This window comes from Camellia sinensis, chromosome 12 (assembly GCF_055761805.1).
Source record: "Camellia sinensis isolate YWXY chromosome 12, ASM5576180v1, whole genome shotgun sequence".
Classification (NCBI taxonomy): Eukaryota; Viridiplantae; Streptophyta; class Magnoliopsida; order Ericales; family Theaceae; genus Camellia; species Camellia sinensis.
The window spans coordinates 120,660,387-120,681,469 of record NC_138972.1 but is presented as its reverse complement, the minus strand read 5'-3'; the positions used below and the strand labels follow the sequence as shown (position 1 = coordinate 120,681,469).

At 35.1% G+C, this 21,083-nt stretch overlaps 1 pseudogene; it reads left to right on the top strand.

The window, feature by feature from the left end:
- Positions 1 to 2,079: 2,079 nt before the first annotated feature.
- The window catches only part of LOC114267461 (uncharacterized), a 99,709-nt pseudogene continuing 80,705 nt past the window's right edge, over positions 2,080 to 21,083 (top strand).

Genomic DNA, 21,083 nt, shown 5'->3' with positions numbered 1-21,083 from the left:
TCTCTTACCACCCATATCGTCTACCATCTTCTCCACTACTGCAAATGCCATTCCACTACCACCACTGCTACCACTGTTGCCACTCCACCTTTACGACTATCATTACTACCACAATCGCCACCACTCCACTACCACCACTACTACTACTATTATCTCTCCTCCACCACTGCTACTCTATCTCCTTTACGACTATCACAACTTCATCACTAATCTCCTTCGCCATCACCACCGCCATCACCACCACTATCACCTCTTATCTACTACCTTCACTACTACTGCTACTCCCTATCCTTTACCAAAAAAAAATTAGTTTCTGATTTTTAGTAACAAAAGAAATGGGTTGTAGAAAAATATTTTTCATTGACCACAAAAAATTAACTTTATTTTAATAGAAAATATTTTTCATTAAAATATTACCCCTACTTCTGTCAAATAACAAAAAATAATAATAATTTTTTATTCATTAAAATAACAATGAAACAAATAAATTTTCAATATTAGTAATTAAAAGAAAATGAAAAATAAAAAAAATCACTAACTATAAAAAAAAAATTATTTTAACAAAAAATAAATTTTATTTTCGTTGTAAAAAAAAAAAAAAAGAGTCGTTTCACTGTTTAAATATTGATGGAAATCAAAAATATATATATAAATAAAAATTAAAATATATATATATATTTTTTTCCATTCCCGCTCCCAAAAAACCCAAAATCCCCAACTCTTCAACCAAAATCCCAAATCGGGTTCCCCGAGAGAGAGAGAGAGAGAGAGAGAGAGAGAGATAGATGAAGGGTTCGGTTTGTGTATAATTGGTTTCTCATTTCCTTCTTCTCTGTTCTTGGGGTTTAGCGACTCTTCACATACCATCAAACGCGATGCTTCCGTCGGTTCAGGGTGAGAAGTTGATCAGAGAGCTCAATTTCTTTCCAAAGGAGTCCATCAACATCGTCGATCCCAATGATGTCTCTGCTGCGCCTGTCGCTCCCAGGATCGTCAAAAAGCGTTTCAAGTTTTGCCAATTTCGCTGACCCCGACGTTTCCGCCGTAGACTTGGGTCACCATGCCGGCTACTACACAATTCAGCATTCTCATCCTGCTAGGTATTTTCATATCCCTCCAATTTCGATTTTTATTACTCATTTTTACGTCAATTTGTTTATATCTATACTATACTATACTAGTGGTGTGTGGTGTGCTATTACAGGTTATAAATTTTGATCGCAATCTGAATTTGGATTTCATTAGTTATAGGACGTTTTGATTTGGGCAATTACATGAGGATATTTTGGAAAAGAAAAAAAAAATGTGACATCTACCTCAATTTTGGCCTTCCCTTTTAGATATAGATATGTATATAGAAAGGAAATTGAAATAGAGAAAGACTCAAACAATTGCAAGAGCCATGCACATGTTATTTTAGAATGGTCAGTTGAACCCTAGGAAGTGCAGAGGCTCTGGCACTGTGTGCTACCCCATTTTGGTTGAATTTCTTTGATTTATCTGAAATTTGTGAATTGAACTTGATTTTTTCTTTTTCTTTTTTTCTCTATTGAATGAGGATGTATTAAAATTTTTATCAATTAAAAAGTAGTGTTCCTTAATTCAATTTTTATTGACTCAATCGCATAATTTTTTAAAAAAAATTTACACATGCATCGCGTGTGCCTTAACCGCTAATATTTATTTATTTATTCTTGTGAACTTCTATTAATTTTCAAGTTTTGCTTGTGAAAATTCTTTGACTGAAATATGAATTTCTGTGTGGTTCAAATTTTATTCTTTGAGTTTGGTTTGTTACAGATCTATGAAATAAGAATGGGTTTCTATGAAATAGATATGTTATGTTATTATTTGGCTTTATATATTTGGTAGTTTAGCATTATTAGTCCTATTTTGTTCTTAGTTACTTAATTTTAAATTTTAAGTTGTTATGGGATAGTTTTTAAATTTTTCATTATGTGTACATACTTTTAGTCCTATTTTTCATCCTTTTTGGCCTAGCAATAAATAAATAAATAAAAATTCAATTTACACCTATCAAATGAATTTCAGTTTATTTATTAGTTGAGTTTTATAGGCATGGCAACATGGGCTAGATTCACGTTGATTGGTAGGCTCCTGTTGATTGCGATACATGCTGCTGATTATGATTTTGAGCAAGTCTCCATGAAGGGGGAATTTTTTTCATACTTCTTATTTTAGCTCATTTTTGGTATTAATAACAGTTTGTTTACTTTTTAACAAACCATTAATAACTGTTTGTTTACTTTGGTTATGAAGTGTCAGTTTTCTCTTGCATAAACCACCCTCCTGCAAACAAACATGGGCAATTAAGTTATATATAATCTTGAGTTTTCTTCTTCTTCTCCTTTGAGCTCCGAAATTTGAGGTAGGGATAACTACTCATATTTATGGTCTTTGACATAAACATGTGGTCTTTTTTATTTAATGTTGAAGTTGGGTAATTTTGGGTGTTAGGGTTTCAAAATGTATAAAGAGGGGTTTTGTCCTTTTCACCAATACATGGGTATTTTGGGTCCTAAATTGAGGTTATTGATATTTATTGATGATATTTAGACCTTTGGGTCAATGTTAAGAAAATGGAGAGAAAAGCCCTAATTTATTATGATGAATTAATTTGTATAATTAATTTGGGAAAGTTACGAAAATATGAAATTGAGTTGGAAATAATGAAATTGGGTAATTATGAGATTCAATGGTGGAGTTGGATTGATTAATCACTCACCTTTGAAATCGTAGATAATTTATCTATTTGATAATTTATTATCTGTTTAGAAATAATTGTCTTGGGCTATCGGTGGAGGATAGTCTTGAGTGTTGTAGACACTGCATGATGATTAGGTAAATTATAACTAATCAGTTGAGTATGCCATTGAATATGACGGAAGAAATAACACATTGAATATATGCTTTGCTTGATCATCGTATATGATAAGTGTTTAAATACATTGTATATGTATGTTGTTTGGAAGAAGATAGGGGATGTACTCCACGATTTGGGAGAAGATAGGGGATGTACTCCACAGTTTGGGAGGAGATAGGGGATGGACTCCTAAACCGGATTTGGGAGGAGATAGAGGATGGACTCCAGTGATAATTAAGTTGGCTAGAGTGTCCAGAGTAAAAGTCCTGAAATCCTAATTGCGTTTGCATAACGTAGATGAATTGAAGTATTGTAATATGAGTTGTAGTCTCATTTGAAATTGAATCGTTAGAGTATTGTTAATATGAGTTGTAGGCTAATTATGAACTGTCCGGATGAATAAAGAACCACATCTATGAATTGGTTTGGATAATGAAATGGAAAGAGATTGAAATGTGTTGTGAATATGGATGAGTTATGAAAGAGATGTATGTTCGTTTATATGAGTTAAACATTTGTCAAAATGCTAATGTTTTAGTTATTGCTCATATTATGTTTAGAATATCTCTACTGGGCGTTGGCTCACCCTATATGGGACATCATTTTCAGGTTCAGGTGTTATGCCACCTCCAAGGATGTAGCTTGGAAGGTCTTGGGAGTTGAAGACTCTTTTTGATTATTTTGTTATTTTTGGTGTTACATGTAAATACAAGCCAAGGGCTTAATGTGTTTAGAGTTAGAACTCTCCTTTTGTAACCAAGTGTTGGCTTGGAAAGTTGTAAGCCCTAGGGCATTTACTTTTGTTGTCAACATGTAATACTTTTGTACTAAATACTCTGATAAATGGGAGCATGTTTCATTCTCTTATGTCTATGAATGTCATGAATGTTGGATTTATATGTATTATTTTGAGGGCGTTACAACTTGGTATCAGAGCGTACCGAGTTTGAATACTTGGGTACGTGGGAAGTGATTAGTACCACAATGGGTTTGTCTCGCTTGTTAGAGACTTATGTATGATGCTATGTGTTTATTTGATAACATGTTTACGTGACTATTTGGGTATAGAATTTAGTTTCTAGGATATTGATTGGATCCTTGGGTTTCTGGGAGTCCTGTTGGAAAGGCACTTGATCACTGTCGTTTCTAACTGGAACTCTAACAACGCCTCGGGACTGTCATTATTCGGAAATGAAATTCGTAAGTACTTATGTGATTATGTGCTTACGTGGAGTGAATTATTGTTGTCCATTGCATTAGGACATGAGTGAAATAGCTTCGGCACATTTGTGAATGTGCTAATGTCTTCGTTACCTTTATTAGGATGTCAGGACGAGGACGTGGTGATAGGCGATGTAGGCCTAGGAGGCAGGAGATGCCTATACCGGATGAGATTTCGACACAGTAGGAGGGTGTTGGTCAGGCCAATGTGGCCGAACCAGTAGGTCAGCAGGCCATAGGCGCCTTAGCCCGCGAGATGGCAAGAGCGTTGAGGGAATCTATGGGCATTCTCAGGGCTGAGAATCAAGCGCAGACCCATGTAGCTGAGGCAGGGCCTTCCTTCCTGAGGAGGGAGTTTTTCCGGTCTAATCCGGGTGAGTTTCTAGGGGATTCGAAAGAGCCAATTAAGGCTGATGAGTGGCTTGAGCAGATGATGAAGACGTTTGAGATGCTTGGCATCGAAGACGGAGCCTTGAGGGTAACCTTGGCATCCTTCCAGCTGAAGGGAGACGCGGGTCAGTGGTGGAAGTTTGTTCGAGGTCGTATTGGTGGGACATGGGAGGCCTTTATAAATGCTTTCCAGGAGAAGTTTTTGCCTCCCGCTGTTAGGGAGAAATTGAGAAATCAGTTCTGTCAACTCAGGCAGCTGAACACATCAGTGGCCGAGTTTGAGACCGCATTTACCAGCTTATCGAGGTTTGCACCTGAGTTGGTAGCGTTTGAGGAGCGCCGTTGTCTTGAGTTCAAAAAGAAGTTGAGACTCGGGCTCAAGCTTAGAGTTGTAGGGTCCATGACTCGGGAGTATGGGCACCTTGTGGATACTGCGGCCCACCTTGAGATTATGATACATGAGGAGAAGGAGCGGATGAGGGGCTTTAAGAGGAGTCAGGATGGTCAGGGGGACGGTAAGAAGCAGAGGGGTCTTAACCCTCAGCAGTCCCAAGATGCGTTTGCGAGATCTACCTTTCCAGTGCCGAGTTCGGGCTCTGGAAGAGGCAATCAGGGAGACTTTACCTGTTACAAGTGTGGTCAACTGGGCCACAAGTCTCTAGATTGCTCACAGAAGGGAACAGGGCAGAGAGCAGCTTCATCTTCGGCTCATCCTCAGAGCCAGAGTCAGGGCAGAGGCCAGCCGCTCTCGTGTTACCAGTGTGGTCAGGCGGGGCACTTGAAGAGGTTTTTCCCGCAGATGAGTGGCACATCTGGTGCATCTGGATCGAGGCAGAGTTTTCAGCCAGCTCAGTCAGTTCAGGCCTCGAGGGCCAATCAAGGAGCCTCTTCGGCTCAGTCCGTGCAGCAGTCTTTTGCTCCGAGAGATAAGCAGGTAGATCAGGGGCCTACAGGGTGTGTGTATGCTGTTACCGCACAGGATCTTGTACCGGCTCTATCTGTTGTGAGAGGTACCTTTCTGTTTTGCAACTCGGTTGCTAATGTGTTGATTGATACGGGTGCATCCCATTCATTTATATCTGCTGCATTTGCATGTGTTTTGGGGTTGGAGTTGGCACAGTTAGCTTCTCCTAGTTATGTTGTATCACCTGTTGGGGTGAGTTAATTTTGAAACAGGGGTGTAAAGGTTGTGATATTGAGGTCACCGACCGCCAGCTTCCATTTTCTTTTGTAGTTATGGCTATGTCGGTTTTGATGTAATTTTGGGTATGGACTGGTTATCGTCATACCGAGCTGTTATTGATTGCTACCGCCAGAGGGTTACTGTATGTACCTTGAACGGGGATCGTTTCCATTTCCTGGGAGATCGGATTGGTAGAGTTTTGCCACCAGTGTATGATCCGCAAGAGCAGAGTGAGCTTAGTGGTCTTCTCGCTAGCTGTATGAGTAGTGAATGTGATGAGACCCAGGCCGAGTTGCTAAGAGTGGTTTGTGAGCACTCGGACGTCTTTTCCGAGGACCTTGTTAGTTTGCCACCTCATCGAGAGATTGAGTTCTCTATTGACTTAGTGCCTGGCACGACACTAATTTTCATGGCACCGTATCGTTTTGCCCCAGCCGAGTTGAATGAGTTGAAGATTCAACTCCAGGAGTTGCTAGATAAGGGCTTTGTCCGCCCTAGTACTTCGCCGTGGGGAGCATCGGCCTTCTTTGCTAAAAAGAAAGATGGGGCTTTGAGACTTTGTATTGATTACCGGAAGTTGAATCGGGCTACGGTTAAGAACAAGTACCCTATGCCCCGTATAGATGATTTGTTTGACTAGTTAAAAGGGTCCCGTTGTTTCTCTAAAATAGACTTGAGATTGAGTTACCATCAGTTGAGGGTTAGGGAGGAAGATATTCCGAAGACGGCATTCCATATGCGGTATGGCCATTATGAGTTTCTAGTGATGCCTTTTGGGCTCACCAATTCACCGGCAGTGTTTATGGACTTGATGAACTGTATATTCCGAGAGTTCTTAGATCGCTTGGTGGTCGTCTTTGTGGACGACATTCTAATTTATTCACCTTCTGAGGAGGAACACGAGGAACACTTGAGAGTGGTGCTTGAGTTGCTTAGAGCTCATAAGCTGTATGCTAAGTTTGGGAAGTGTGAGTTCTGGCTAAGAAAGGTAAAATTCTTAGGCCATGTAGTCTCCAAGGAAGGGGTGTCTGTTGATACATCCAAGGTAGAGGCAGTGCAGGACTGGGCACAACCTAAGAGTGTTTTTGAGATCCAAGGTTTTCTGGGATTGGCTGGTTATTACCATCGGTTTGTGAAAGATTTCTCTAGGCTAGCTTCGCCGTTGACTAGGTTGACGCAGAAAGGGGTGGAGTGAGACTTGTGACAAGTCGTTCCAAGAACATAAAGTTAGACTTACCACCGCTCCAGTTTTGATTATTCCGAAAAGGGGTTTGGGTTATACTATATATTAGGATGCCTCACGAGAGGGTTTGGGTTGTGTATTGATGAAAGAGGGGAAAGTAGTAGCCTATGGCTTACGTCAGTTGAAAATACACAAGAAGAATTATCCTACACATGACCTAAAGTTAGCAGCTGTAATTTTTGCCTTGAAGATTTGGAGGCACTACCTTTATGGTGAGAGGTTCGAAGTGTTCTTGGATCATAAGAGTTTGAAGTATCTATTTACACAGAAAGACTTGAATTTGAGGCAGAGGAAGTGGATAGAGTTCATTGAGGACTACGACTTTGAGTTGCACTATCACCCGGGTAAAGCCAATGTTGTGGCTGATGCCCTTAGTAGGAAATCCATTAGTGATGTAGCTTGTATGGCCATCCGGGAGTGGGAAATGTTGGGTGCACTTGGCGAGCTTGATTTGCTCCTGGGCGAATCTGTTGAGTCTGCGACCTTGTTTTCTGTAGTTGCACGGCCCACACTTGTGAATCGAGTGTTAGAGGCACAAAGGAGTGTCCTTGAGGTAGAATCCCTCCGGGAGAAGATCTCCAGTGGGAAGGTTGAGAAGGGTTTGACTGTGTATCCTGACCTGAGTTTGAGGTACCGAGACCGCTTGTTTGTGCCAGAGTTTTGCCGAGAGGAAGTACTCCGAGAGTTTCACCATTCACGCCTTGCGGTGCATCAGGGAGGCACTAAGATGTATCGCGATTTGGGTCGCCAGTTTTGGTGGCGGGGGATGTAGAAAGATGTGGTTGTTTTCGTGTCTAACTGCCTTACTTGTTAGCAAGTGAAGGTCGAGCATTAGAGGCCAGCGGGTTTGTTGCAACCCTTGCCTATAGCCGAGTGGAAATGGGAGTATGTCATAATGGACTTCGTTGTAGGTCTTTCGAGGACTCAACGGGGTAGTGATGCTATTTGGGTGTAATTCCCTGCTCCTCCTCCTTCTCCAATTCAGCAACTGTCGCTACTTGCCAAGAGATGCAATGCCGTCAACCTCGCCGAAGGCTTCCCCGATTTCCCTGCTCCTCTCCACATCAAGAACGCCACCATCTCCGCCATTGTTCCCGACTTCAATCAATACAGGTTTCTCTCCCTCCCAAACTCCCCTTCAACTTAACTTTAGCCTTGAATCACATCCTTGGAGCTTCATATTATAATATTAACTTACTGTGAAATCATTGTTCGGCTTTTATTTTCATGTTCCCTTTTGTAGGTTGAGAAATATGTCTGAAAAAAGTAAAGGAAGTAAAGGGGGATTTAGCCAAAGCCACTCTTAATAAAACTTTGAGAAATATGTCTAAGGGGATTTGATCAGAGCCCTCGTAATAAAATTTTTATGGATTAAGGGCAAGTACGAAAAGTTTGTTTTGAAAAATTAACACATACTATGAGTACTAAAATAATATAGCTTTTATTTAGATTTCAGTTTTTAATAAAATTAATATTTTTAAAATTATTTGATCTATCAAATAAGATTTATGATATTTATTTGCCTAAATTTCCTATAAGTAAATTAGTTTTACTCAAATTTTTACGTTCCTAGTAGTGGAGTGGAATTATCATTATATGAAAGTGTCCATTCTCATGTTTGGTTGACTAAAAAAAATATGTATATATATATTGTAAATAGAATCACCATTTATCATTCCATAGGAAAGCCTACGGAATTTCATTACCATCTCATTCCAGTGAACCAAATAGAACATTTGAGCTTCTCTAATGGTGTGTTATAAGAGTTGCTATTGGTAAATTTAGGAGCCTCTTTATGTTGTGTTTGGTTTATGGATTTAGGTAGGGATTTGGAAAGGAAAAAAGAAAAAGCAAGTGAAATATGAATAAAATATAACTACATTTCACACACCTTTTTCCTATCATTTTTCAAATCGCTTTCCAAATCCAGGAACCAAACACAACCTTAGGGAGACTGTTGGAGATGAATTTTTCAGTTTTCACTTCCTAATGTAGCTAAAATTTGAGAATAAAGTTTTTACAGTATCCACTCTACCATGGTATTTTGATTATAGAATGTTTGTTGTTCCCAATTTTTAGATGCCACTTTCAATACTGTTTAGGGTTGGTGTGCTCGTACATTCATCTCCTGTGTTATATTAAGCAAGTCATTGAAACAGCCTAGCTCAATAACAATATTACCCAATGATAGTTGTACATTCCTTCGAAATTTTTCCTTTTTCTTTTTGTTTTGGTTGAAAAATTGAAGGTTTTTTTAGTTACTCAAGGCATGTTCAAGGAATTTGTGACGATGTGGCAAAGATTATGAAACATATGCATGGCTTAGATTTCAACCCTCTAACGGATATAGCTATTTGCTATGGTCAATCTGAGGCATTTGCAGCAACAATGTTTGCAACTTGCAAGTATGTTTTCTTATCTTAGATGGTTTATTATGTGAGATTCTTATGTATTGTATGGTGTCTTTGCTGGACTTGTGTATAATTATTTAATTGTTCTGTTGGACAGTAATAGACAAAGGTGATGAAGTTATTTTTTTGGACTTGTGTCTTTGCTGAAATTTGTTTGGAATTCAATGGAAGTTTGCGTTATCAAAATTATTGTGCACACTGCACAGACAGCTCCAATGATGCTTGAACCATTACGTGATGTTTTCTGAATAATGTTTAGAATTGTTCAATTTTTTGTAATTATGATATCTTTATGATATCTTTCCCTTCCCAAATACACATTAATGTGCACTAATTGGACGTTTTTTGTTTTTTTATGATATTTTTATGTCGAGTTAAAAATGTACTGATATATAATGGTACAGCCCTCATAACGGAAATAGTTAAGTAATCTACAAATATAAAGGGGGCAAATTACATATACTCCCCTCGAGGTTTGGCTAAATTACAGATACCCCCCTGAGGTTTCTGAAATTATATCCCGCCCCTTGAGGTTTGTATTTTCATAACAATTTGCCCCTGAGGTTTATATTTCATAACAAATTACCCCCTAATTTCTTATGCAAATATAGCATTCAGGGGAAAATTCGTAATTTCTCAAACCTCAGGGGGGTATCCGTAATTTAGCCAAACCTCGAGGGGTATATGTAATTTGCCCATATAAAGGCTAAAAAAAAGTGATATATAACACCTTTTTTGTGCTTAATTTTTTAAAATTATCAAAAAGTTAAAAATGAAAAAATTAAAGTAAATGGTCTTTTGAAAATGTAAAAAACATTTTAAAATTAATGATTTTTTTTTTGAAATTGATGAAGATTAAAAAGTGTATTATTATTATTATTATTATTATTATTATTATTATTATTATTATTATTATTATTATTATTATTATCTTGTGACCAAGTCACTTTTTAGCAAAATATTTTTTTTAATGTATTTATGGCCAAAATCAACGTCGTCATCATCCGGATCAAGCAAGGTAATATCAACAAACAAAAAAAAGGAGACAGTTGATACAAATCTACAATTTAAAAAAGAAAAAGAAAAAGAAAAAAACAAGAACAAAACCACCACAAGTCAACATAGTTAATGTATATTCCTTCTAGAAGCTGTGATTTTTCTGGTTGTTCATGGAGCGCAAGAGAGAAAATTTATATAAAATTTTGATCTAGAACAATGTATAGTAGTTTTGGATTCTATCATAGTCAACCATATTTTTAAGATTATCATTGTTATATTATTTTGATACAAAATTTTATATATATTTTTTGTTTGTAAATCACATTGCTCATATGTTTATGGACTTCAATCACATTTCATGATGTGAATCGGATTTACTAATTAAAGCTTAGGCTTGTTTGAATTATGGGAAGTTCTATCACCTTATTTTATGATACAATTATGATATTTGTGATCCTTAGTTATAACTAAGGTGTTCAATATTATTACTGATGATTTATAATCACGATAATATAGGTAAAATATAAATTTCAACATAAAAGATGATGATATCATTTTTTAATATATTTGATGCAACACATACTAATTGGGTCGGTCATATTTTGTTTCCAACTACTTAACAAAGTAAGCCAATATATCTCACTCATAAAAAATTTCTTTACGTAATTGGTTTCGATTATTATATAACCAATATCACATAGTGATTGAAGGCTACCCCATTCCGTCTTGATGCAATTGCAACACAAAATTTGATTAATTAAGTATAAAACATTGAGAAATCACCACTTTTATATATAACAATAGCAACTCAACAAAGATATACAGAAGATATAGAAACAAAATCATTTTTTTTGTTTTTACTAAGAAGAATCCCATAAGGTTCCGCCAACCAAAACCACTCTCCCCAAATAAAAAAAGAAAACAAATACGTACTTAAAAAATCAAGGAAGACACTGGCCTATTCTAGAATTTTTCCTATTTCATTCTAAATGTTTTTCTCGCTCAGTGATTTTCTTCAATTAAAAAAAAAAGTACAGACTACAATACAAAAGAAAGATAAATTCAAATAAAACTTAAAATTTATTACTAAAATTACACCAACCAATGAACCCCTTTTTGTTTTTCTCGTCCTTCCTCCCTCCTTCCAACTTCCTCACTTCTTTCCCTAAATTACTCCACACAATCCCCCACAAAAAATTGAAAATAACACCATACCATAACCAACTCACCACAACACCAAGAAAAAATCAAAACCAAAATCCCACCCAAGGGTAAATAAGTAAACTCCAAAACTCCCAAATTAAACCAAAACAACATATCATAAATAAAAGGACTAATTGATTTAGAAAAAAATATCCAAAACTAAATGAAGCAACATTTTCTAAAAATAACCCTTTATAAAGTGTTTGGAATCACATAAAAAAATCATTTTATCTTTAGTAATTTTTTATTTAGAAGTATGTCCAAAAAAAAAAATTCTATTCACCTCAAGTAAACAAATTCAATTTTTTTTTTTTTTTTGAAAAGTTATATAAAAAAAATTTAAAAGTCAAAATAAGCACACAAAAAAAAAATCATTATTTTATTTATATTTTTTTTTGTTTTTTTAATAATTATTTAATTTTTTGATGTCATTAAAAGGCTGATTTTGTATAAAAAAAAATTAAAAAGAAAAAAATTTAAAGATGAAAATAAATCAAAAACAAAATCAAGCAAACCCCAACAAACATTCAATTAGCATGGGCAACGCACGACAGGTAAAGTTGTTTTAAAAAGATGGTTAAAAGTTAATTTTTAATTTTTTTTAAATATGTAAAAAATATGAGAAGTAATATAACCTAAATTAATTTAAAAATTGAGAACCAACTATTAACCCACTTTTCAAAGAATCCCCCGGTCGTCCTCCCGATCAACTCATAGTTTGATCAAATCCTAAATCACTTCATTGGAACACATGACATTAAATCAAACTTTTTTTTTAATCAAATTCAAGTGAAATTTGAGGAAAATTTTGAATAAAACATTGGAGATGCTCTAATAAATTATTTAAATTTATTTTTATACTATCAAAATGGTTTCTTTTTTTAACTATCTATTTTTATTAGTTAAATATAATTAATAAAGAAATGTACAATTTAACTTCTTTTTTTCCAATAAAAATCACCTCCAATCCTTATCATTGTCCATGACTAACCTTTTTCCCCAACCCATTTCCATCCCTCTATCTATTTTTTCTGTCCACCATTGTTACTCTTCTCATTTTTGCATCTTACTGATACCGTTCTCATTCATTTTTTAATGGATAAATTACAAATACACCTCTTTAGATTTATTTAAAATATGAATTTCCCCCTGTAATTTGAAAAATTACAAATACCTCCCCGTCAGAATTTTTTATTTAACAGAATTAATTGAAAAAGTGCAATTTCTAACTGTTCACCTATACAATAATAAAATTATCTTAATTATTAATTGAAATAAAATTTTAACATTATTAAAAATTTTAATTAACTTGATGATTTATTAATAAAATGATCTGTTTGTTATGAAATTAGAAACTTTAGGGGGTGGGATGTAATTTTTAAAACCTTGGGGAGAATCTGTAATTTCATTAAATTTCAAGACAAGTGTAGGTAATTTTCCCTTTTTTAATCCATAGCTGATCTAGCATCACTGATATAAAAAAAAAATTATTAAAATTATCTAAACTATTTATATTTTGCTAGCTAAAATTTATATAAAATTAAAATTTGGGATTCCCTTTCTATAAAATTTCAATGGTAAACAAGTAAACTTCAAAATTTCTAAATTAAACCAAAATAACATACCATAAATGAAGCAACATTTCCAAAGAAGAAGAAAACATCCAAAACTAAATGAAACAACATTTTTTGAAAATAACCCTTTATAAAGTGTTTGGAATCACATAAAAAAGTCATATTATCTTTAGTAATTTTTTATTTAGAAGTATGTCCAAAAAAAAAAAAAAATTCTATTCACCTCAGGTAAACGAATTCAATTTTTTTTTTTTTTTTTTTTTTTGTAAAGTTATATAAAAAAATTTTAAAAGTCAAATTAAGCACCCAAAAAAAATCATTATTTTATTTATATTGTTTTTTTTTTTCATAATTATTTAATTTTTTGATGTCTTTAAAAGGCTGATTTTTTATATAAAAAAAAATTAAAAAGAAAATAATTTAAAGATCAAAATAAATCAAAAATAAAATCAAGCAAACCCCAACAAACATCCAATTAGCATAGGCAACGCATAACGGGTAAAGTTGTTTTAAAAAGATGGTTAAAAGTTAATTTTTTAATTTTTAATTTTTTTTAAATATGTAAAAAATATAAGAAGTAATATAACCTAAATTAATTTAAAAATTGAGAACCAACTATTAACCCACTTTGCAAAGAATCCCCCCGCCGTCCTCTCAATCGACTGATAGTTTGATCAAATCCCAAACCACTCCATTGGAACGTGTGATATCAAAACAAACTTTTTTTTTAATCAAATTTAAGTGAAATTTGATGAAAATTTTGAATAAAACATTGGAGATGCTCTAATAAATTATTTAAATTTATTTTTATACTATCAAAATGGTTTCTTTTTTTAACTATCTATTTTTATTAGTTAAATATAATTAATAAAGAAATGTACAATTTAACTTCTTTTTTTCCAATAAAAATCACCTCCAATCCTTATCATTGTCCATGACTAACCTTTTTCCCCAACCCATTTCCATCCCTCTATCTATTTTTTCTGTCCACCATTGTTACTCTTCTCATTTTTGCATCTTACTGACACCGTTCTCAGTCATTTTTTAATGGATAAGTTACAAATACACCTCTTGAGATTTATTTAAAATATGAATTTCCCCCTGTAATTTGAAAAATTACAAATACCTTTCCGTCAGAATTTTTTATTTAACAGAATTAATTGAAAAAGTGCAATTTCTAACTGTTCACCTATACAATAATAAAATTATCTTCATTATTAATTGAAATAAAATTTTAACATTATTAAAAATGTTAATTAACTTGATGATTTATTAATAAAATGATCTATTTGTTATGAAATTAGAAACTTTAGGGGGCGGGATGTAATTTTTAAAACCTTGGGGAGAATCTGTAATTTCATTAAATCTCAAGACAAGTGTAGGTAATTTTCCCTTTTTCAATCCATAGCTGATCTAGCATCACTGATAAAAAAAAATTATTAAAATTATCTAAACTATTTATATTTTGCTAGCTAAAATTTATATAAAATTAAAATTTGGGATTCCCTTTCTATAAAATTTCAATGGTAAATAAGTAAACTTCAAAATTTCTAAATTAAACCAAAATAACATACCATAAATGAAGCAACATTTTTGGAAATAAAGCAACATTTCCAAAGAAGAAGAAAACATCCAAAACTAAATGAAGCAAAATTTTCTGTAAATAACCCTTTATATGTGTGTTTGGTAACATTTACGTTTTCAGTTTATATTTACAAAAATTTTATAAACTGGTTTTTGTTTATTTTTTGTTTATTTTTTGAAAAACATAAACTACAAACGCGTTTGGTAATTGACAAAATATTTTAAAAATATAAAAAAGAGTGAGAAATGGCAAGTGGTGGCAAGTGGCGGCGGAAGACAGTGGTGGAAAGTGATGGAGGTGGGTGGTGGGTAGCTGGTGGTGGTAGGTGGGTGGGTGATGGTGGCAGGTGATGGATGGTAGTGAGTGGGTGGTGGTGGTGGTGGCGGCGGCGGGTGGTGGGTGGTGGTGGCAGGTGGGTGACGGATGACCGGTGGTGGTGGATGGTAGCAGATGGGTGGTAATGGTGGGTAGGTGGGTGACGGTCGCGGGTGGTGGGTGGTAGCAAGTGGGTAGTGGTGGTGGCAGGTGGGTGGCGGATGGCAGGTGGTGGCGGGTGGGTGGTGGTGGCGAGTGGTGGTGGTGGCGGGTAGTGGTGGTGGGTGGGTGGGTGACGATGGCAAGTGATAGGTGGTAGCGAGTGAGTGGTGGTGGTGGTGGCGGGTGGCAGGTGGATGGTGGATGGCGGGTAGTGGTGAGTGGTGGCAGGTGGGTGGAGGGTAGTGGGCGACGGTGGCGGGTGGTGGGTGGTGGCGGTGGGTGGTGGTGGCAGATGGGTGACGGATGACAGTGGTAGCGGGTAGGTGGCGGGTGGTGGGTGGGTGGGTGGGTGGGTGACGGTAGTGGGTGGTAGGTGGTAGTGAGTGGGTGGTGGGTGGTGGGTGGGGGTGGCAGGTGGGTGGCAGGTGATGGTGGTGGTGGTGGTAGGTGGTGGGTGGTGGTGGCAAGTGGGTGGCGGGTGGGTGGTGGGTGATGGTGGTGGTGGTGGTGGGTGGTGGTGGCGGGTGGCTAGTGGTGACAGGTGGTGGATGGTGGTAGCAAGTGGGTGGTGAGTGGTGGTGGCAAGTAGGTGGCGGGTGATGGTGGCTGGCGGTGGATGGTGGTGGCGAGTGGGTGGCAGGTGGGTGGTGGTGGTGGGTGGGGGTGGCAGGTGGGTGGTGAGTGGTGGCGGCAGGTGGTGGTGGTTAGTGGGTGGTGGTGGCGGCAGGTGGTGGTGGTTGGTGGGTGGTGGTGGCGGCAGGTGGTGGTGGTTAGTGGGTGGTGGTGGCGGAAGACGGTGGTGGAAAATTGTGGCGGATGGTGGCTAGTGTTGGGTGGTAAAAAAAAAAAAAAACTCAAAACTCAAAACGGAAACACAGTTTTTGTGTTTTCATTTTTTGGCTAAATTTATAAACTGAGACCATTGATTTATAAATCAAAAATTTTACCAAATAAGTTTTTATTTGAGTTTTTAAAATTTTTGTAAATATAAACAGAAAACTGAAAACGTAAGTATTACCAAACGACAAGTGTTTGGAATCACATAAAAAAATCATTTTATCTTTAGTAATTTTTTATTTAGAGGTATGTCAAAAAACAAAAAAACAAAAAAATTCTATTCACCTCAGGTAAATGAATTCAATTTTTTTTTTTTTTTTTGGTTGTAAAGTTATATAAAAAAATTTAAAAAGTCAAAATAAGAAACAAACAAAAAAATCATTATTTTATTTATATTGTTTTTTTAATAATTATTTAATTTTTTGATGTCTTTAAAAGGCTGATTTTTTATTAAAAAAAAAATTTTAAAGAAAATAATTTAAAGATGAAAATAAATCAAAAACAAAATCAAGCAAACCCCAACAAACATCCGATTAGCATGGGTAACGCACGACAGGTAAAGTTGTTTTAAAAAGATGGTTAAAAGTTAATTTTTAATTTTTTTTTAAATATGTAAAAAATATGAGAAGTAATATAACCTAAATTAATTTAAAAATTGAGAACCAACTATTAACCCACTTTTCAAAGAATCCCCCGGTCGTCCTCCCGATCGACTCATAGTTTGATCAAATCCTAAATCACCTCATTGGAACACATGATATCAAATCTATACGGGGAAGAAATAATTTTCCTCGTATAATCCTGTTGACTAAGTCCATGCTCCTCCGTACGACGTCGCTTTGTCACTTGAAAACACAAACGTGAGCTAGCCGGCGGGTGTGTGCCGGAAACCTCTCCGATGCCTAAGTCAGAAAACTTGACAAATAGACAAAGCTCAATGTGTTCAGAAAGCAAAATTGTATGTTGTGTTATGTTAGCTCCTCCAAGGTGATGCTTGTGAGCTTTTATAGGTTTCGAGTGGCACAATCCTAGTAGGACTTCTATTTCTCCATGCAGAGTCCTCCTAGGATTCATATTCCTAAAGGATAATGCTTATCCTTTTACACCCCCCCACTGCTTAAACCAAGTGGGATGGTTTTTACTATGGCCGAACTACCACATGACCGAAATAATACTGGCTATACCGAGCCACGGAGTAGGCCGTACTAACAGTAGTTCGGTTCTTCTTCTTGCTACATCATATTTCGGTTCTCTCATGTACGAACCATGATGTGGTTGGACCGATCTACCGAGTAGCAACATTCCGACCGACCTACCCAGAATATATTATGGCCAGACTATCTCCGAGACCGGCCTTACTAGAAAAGTTGTACGGACCGAAGTAACTCAACATCTCTTCTGGACCGAAGTAACTTTACCATTCTTGAACCGGAGTAACTTTCTTACTCTTGGACCGGAATAACTTTTACATTTCCATTGGGCCTTTTTATCCAGTCCTTCGTACTTTGGGTCGTAAAGCCCATCTCACAGCTCGGCCCAATTTTTACCAAAAATTACCCTCTCAAAATCAAACTTTTTTTTTAATCAAATTTAAGTTAAATTTGATGAAAATTTTGAATAAAACATTGGAGATACTCTAATAAATTATTTAAATTTATTTTTATACTATCAAAATGGTTTCTTTTTATAACTATCTATTTTTATTAGTTAAATATAACTAATAAAAAAATGTACAATTTAACTTCTTTTTTTCCAATAAAAATCACCTCCAATCCTTATCATTGTCCACGACTAACCTTTTTTCCCAACCCATTTCCATCCCTTTATCTATTTTTTCTGTCCACCATTGTTACTCTTCTCATTTTTGCATCTTAATGACACCGTTCTCATTCATTTTTTAATGGATAAATTACAAATACACCTCTTGAGATTTATTTAAAATATGAATTTCCCCCTGTAATTTGAAAAATTACAAATACCTCTCCGTCAGAATTTTTTATTTAACAGAATTAATTGAAAAAGTGCAATTTCTAACTGTTCACCTATACAATAATAAAATTATCTTAGTTATTAATTGAAATAAAATTTTAACATTATTAAAAATGTTAATTAATTTGATAATTTATTAATAAAATGATCTATTTGTTATGAAATTAAAAACTTTAGGGGGCGGGATGTAATTTTTAAAACCTTGGAGAGAATCTTTAATTTCATTAAATCTCAAGAGAGGTATTGGTAATTTTCCCTTTTTTAATCCATAGCTAATCTAGCATCACTGATAAAAAAAATTATTAAAATTATCTAAATTATTTATATTTTACTGGCTAAAATTTATATAAAATTAAAATTTGGGATTCTCTTTCTATAAAATTTCAATGGTAAATAAGTAAACTTCAAAATTCCTAAATTAAACCAAAATAACATAGCATAAATGAAGCAACATTTCCAAAGAAGAAGAAAACATCCAAAACTAAATGAAGTAACATTTTCTGAAAATAACCCTTTATAAAGTGTTTGAATTCACATAAAAAAGTCATATTATCTTTAACAAATTTTTATTTAGAAGTATGTCAACAAAAAAAAAAAAAATCTATTCACCTTAGGTAAACGAATTCAAATTTTTTTTTTTTTTGAAAAGTTATATAAAAAAAATTTAAAAGTCAAAATAAGCAAAAAAAAAAATCATTATTTTATTTATATTGTTTTTTTAATAATTATTTAATTTTTTGATGTCTCTAAAAGGGTGATTTTTTATATAAAAAAATTAAAAAGAAAATAAGTTAAAGATGAAAATAAATCAAAAATAAAATCAAGCAAACCCCAACAAACATCCAATTAGCATAGGCAACGCGAGACAGGTAAAGTTGTTTTAAAAAGATGGTTAAAAGTTAATTTTTTATTTTTTTTTAAATATGTAAAAAATATGAGAAGTAATATAACCTAAATTAATTTAAAAATTGAGAACCAACTACTAACCCACTTTTCAAAGAATCCCTCATCGTCCTCCATGATAGTTTGATCAAATCCCAAATCACTCCATTGGAACGCGTGATATCAATTCAAACTTTCTTTTATATCAAATTTAAGTGAAATTTGATGAAAATTTTGAATAAAACATTGGAGATGCTCTAATAAATTATTTAAATTTATTTTAATACTATCAAAATGGTTTCTTTTTTTAACTATCTATTTTTATTAGTTAAATATAACTAATAAAAAAATGTACAATTTAACTTCTTTTTTTTCAATAAAAATCACCTACAATCCTTATCGTTGTCCATGACTAACGTTTTTCCCCAACCCATTTCCACCCCTCTATCTATTTTTTTCTGGCCACCATTGTTACTCTTCTCATTTTTGCATCTTTCTATCCACCATGTCTATTTTTTTAACTATCTATTTTTTAAAAAAAATTATTAAAATTATCTAAATTTTTTATATTTTGCTTGCTAAAATTTATATAAAATTAAAATTTGGGATTCTCTTTCTATAAAATTTCAATGGTAATAAATAAATAAACTTCAAAATTCTTAAATTAAACCAAAATAAATGAAGCAACATTTTTTGCAATAGAAATTTTAAAAAAAAATTCCAAACAAGAATATATAAAAAAATAAAAGGTTAATTTTAAAAAAATTAAATTCCAATATTTATTGGAAGCAATGCATGACCATTCTCATTCACAGAGCTTTCACCCCTACTCTCTCTCTCTAACCATTCTCATTCACAGAGCTTTCTGTAGCCCTAAACTCACCCCAACCCTCTCACAAACGGAAAAATCCAACGATGTATTCAATTTTCTACTTTTTGTTTTTAATTTTTTTTTTCTCTTCTATCCCTCATCACTGACATGTCTATGTTGGAAGTGTTGTTATGGGGGTTCTCTGTCGTTACTGCTCTCGAACTCACAGCAATAGTTCTCTTTTCAAACCGTAGCAATGGCGAACAAAGAACTATGAGTTCGGCTGACGAGTCTATAGCAATGGGTCCTCTACCAAACGTCAAGCTTCACTCCTCCAACAATGGCGAACAGAGAACTATGAGTTCTCCTTCAAGGTCTGGAAGGAAGAAGTAGATATTTAAGGTCTTCACTTGCTCATCATCTTCAAAGGACGAGAAGGAGAAGGAAAAGAATCGCAAAACGCAAAAGCAAAAGCGATTCCCAAAAAAATCGATCGCTGGAAAACCAGCGAACGGTGTCGCCGTCGGAAAGCGTGCGAATAGAGCACAGGAGATGAAGAAGAAGAAGACCTTCTTGCTGGTAGGGCAAGCACTGCTCGGATGTCTAGGGCTGTGCTGTAACAACCCTCACTCTACTCTAGTCATGCTTGCATATATTACACGATCTTGTCTTGATATGCTGCATTTTTGCAAAACCTTGATTTGCTTTGCTTAAGTGTTTCTTGCATGTTTTGTACCTAGCTTGGTGTGAGTTTAGCCAAGGTCATCTTTAGTCTAGAATTATCTTGGAACCACTTTGTTTGACCTCCACCTTCGCCCTGACATATTGGCCGAAATGCCATTATCTGGGCCGAGGTGTTCATCACCAAGGCCGAGATGTGTATTATCTAGGCCGAGATGTTGCCTTTGCACCTAAGTGATCTTGTCCTGGAGTGGTATGACCTAGGCCGAGGTGTGGCACATCTAGGCCAAGGTGTGGCACAGCTTAGTCAAGTGTTGTCCTTCCTAGCCGAGATCATTGTTCCCCTACTTGCCGATGCCTTGTTCTTAGCCGAGATCATTACCTGCGGGAGTGCCTATGCCATCTTGCTTGTTGAACACACTTTGTCATAGTCTTGTCTTTTCACTCAGCCACCTTTTTTAGGAGAACCAACCTGGTAGTGCCACGTGTCCCAGCTGAGTGTAAAGTCAGCCAGCAGACCTAGAAATGTATTATTTGCTATATGTCTTTGTTTGTGAGGAGAGAGAAGCTCTAGAAGAAGAAGAAGAAGTTCTTAGAAGAGGAATAGATTTCCAAGCTTGATCCTTAGAGTTCAAATCGTTTGATTCGTGTTTTGAGGTTAGAATCTTAATATAATCTTGTTGTTCTTATTGATCATCTAGCTGCATTGTATG